A 2,854-nucleotide genomic window follows, 5' to 3' on the forward strand; every position below is an offset into this window, starting at 1 on the left:
AGATTTCCGGAAAGCTTTTGACACCGTTCCTCACAAGCGACTTCTAATCAAGCTGCGGAGCTATGGGGTATCGTCTCAGTTGTGCGACTGGATTCGTGATTTCCTGTCAGGAAGGTCGCAGTTCGTAGTAATGGACGGCAAACCATCGAGTAAAACTGAAGTGATATCAGGTGTTCCCCAGGGAAGCGTCCTGGGACCTCTACTGTTCCTGATCTATATAAATGACCTGGGTGACAATCTGAGCAGTTCTCTTAGATTGTTCGCAGATGATGCTGTAATTTACCGTCTAGTAAGGTCATCCGAAGACAAGTATCAGCTGCAAAGCAATTTAGAAAAGATTGCTGTATGGTGTGTCAGGTGGCAGTTGACGCTAAATAACGAAAAGTGTGAGATGATCCACATGAGTTCCAAAAGAAATCCGTTGGAATTAGATTACTCGATAAATAGTACAATTCTCAAGGGTGTCAATTCAACTAAGTACCTGGGTGTTAAAATTACGAACAACTTCTGTTGGAAGGACCACATAGATAATATTGTCGGGAAGGCGAGCCAAAGGTTGCGTTTCATTGGCAGGACACTTAGCAGATGCAACAAGTCAACTAAAGAGACAGCTTACACTACACTCGTTCGTCCTCTGTTAGAATATTGCTGCGCGGTGTGGGATCCTTACCAGGTGGGATTGACGGAGGACATCGAAAGGGTGCAAAAAAGGGCAGCTCGTTTTGTATTATCGCGTTATAGGGGAGAGAGTGTGGCAGATATGGTAAGCGAGTTGGGATGGAAGTCATTACAGCATAGACGTTTTTCGTCGCGGCGAGACCTTCTTATGAAATTTCAGTCACCAACTTTCTCTTCCGAATGCGAAAATATTTTGTTGAGCCAAACCTACATAGGTAGGAATGATCATCAAAATAAAATAAGAGAAATCAGAGCTCGAACAGAAAGGTTTAGGTGTTCGTTTTTCCCGCTCGCAGATCGGGATTGGAATAGTAGAGAGAAAGTATGATTGTGGTTCGATGAACCCTCTGCCAAGCACTTAAATGTGAACTGCAGAGTAGTCATGTAGATGTACCCTTCCTTGGTGCCTTGGACATGAGCTAGGAACTTAAGATTTGGCATGAAAGGAGGACTAGCAGCCGCGTTGCCCGGGAGAATGTGAAAAGTGTTCATATGTAGTAAAATCCTGAGAAATCCGTCCGTGTTCTTCATTTGTTATCGAAACGACTTAAAGCCAGATCGTCACATTGGCTGCTCTTCTCTCTGAAACGGTTGTACTTATCGTCTGCAAAGCTATGTCGCGTGCTGCGGTATGCGAGACACTAAAAACACCATAGTAGAACACAGATGAAGCTTCTAAATTGATGTAATAGCCAGTAAGAAGTAGTACAATTCAAGCTTTAGTTATGGACAGGCTGCTTCATCTGTGTTCTACTATGGTGTTTTTAGTGTCTCGCATACCGCAGCACGCGACATAGCTTTGCAGACGATAAGTACAACCGTTTCAGAGAGACGAGCGGCCAATGTGAAGACATGGCTTTAAGTCGATTCAATAACAAATGACGAACACGGACGGATTTATCAGGTTTTTACTACATATGAACAGTTTTCACATTCTCCCATGCAACGCGGCTGCTAGTCCTCCTTCCATGCAAAATCTTAAGTTCCTAGCTCATGTCCAGGGCACCAAAGAAGGTTAAAAAGTCAATAATCCATAACTAAAACTTGAATTGTACTACTTCTTACTGGCTATTACATCAATTTAGAAGCTTCATCTGTGTTCAACTATGGTGCTTTTAGTGTTTCGCATACCGCAGCACGCGACATAGCTTTGCAGACGATAAGTACAACCGTTTCAGAGAGAAGAGCGGCCAATGTGACAATCTGGCTTTAAGTCGATTCGATAACAAATGACGAAAACGGGCGGATTTCTCAGGTTTTTACTACATATGAACACTATTCACATTCTCCCGTGCACCTCGGCTGCTAGTCCTCCCTTCATGCAAAATGTTAAGGTCCTAGCTCATGTCCAAGGCACCAAAGCCAGCTAAAAAGTCAGTAATCTATAACTAAAACTTGAATTGTACTACTTCTTACTGGCTATTACAACAACTTAGAAGCTTCATCTGTCTTCTACTGTGGTGCTTCTAGTGTCTCCGCATACCACAGCACATGACACAGCTTTGCAGACGATAAATGTAAACGTTTCAGACAAAAGAGCTGCCAATGGGACAATCTGGCTGTAAGTCGATTCGATAACAAATGACGGAAACGGACGGATTTCTAAGGTTTTTACTACATATGAACAGTTTTCACATTCTCCCGTGCAACTCGGCTGCTGGTCCTCTTTTCATGCAAAATGCTAAGGTCCTAGCTCATATCCTAGGCACCAAAGCCAGTTAAAACGTCAATAATCCATAACTAAAACTTTAATTGTGCTACTTCTTACTGGCTATTACATCAACTTAGAAGCTTCATCTGTATTCTACTATGGTGATTTTAGTGTCTCCGCATACCGCAGCACACGACATAGCTTTGCAGACGATAAGTACAACCGTTTCAGAGAGAAGAGTGGCCAATGTGACGATCTGGCTTTAAGTCGATTCGATAACAAATGACGAACATGAACGGATTTCTCAGGTTTTTACTACATATGAACACTTTTCACATTCTCCCATGCAACGCAGCAGCTAGTCGTCCTTTCATGCAAAATCTTAAATTCCTAGCACATGTCCAAGGCAACAAAGAAGGGTAAAAAGAGAATAATCGATACCTAAGGCTTGAATTGTACTACTTCTTACTGGCTATTACATCAACTTCGAAGCTTCATCTGTGTTCTACTATGGTGCTTTTAGAG

This window comes from Schistocerca gregaria, unplaced genomic scaffold (assembly GCF_023897955.1).
Source record: "Schistocerca gregaria isolate iqSchGreg1 unplaced genomic scaffold, iqSchGreg1.2 ptg000227l, whole genome shotgun sequence".
Classification (NCBI taxonomy): Eukaryota; Metazoa; Arthropoda; class Insecta; order Orthoptera; family Acrididae; genus Schistocerca; species Schistocerca gregaria.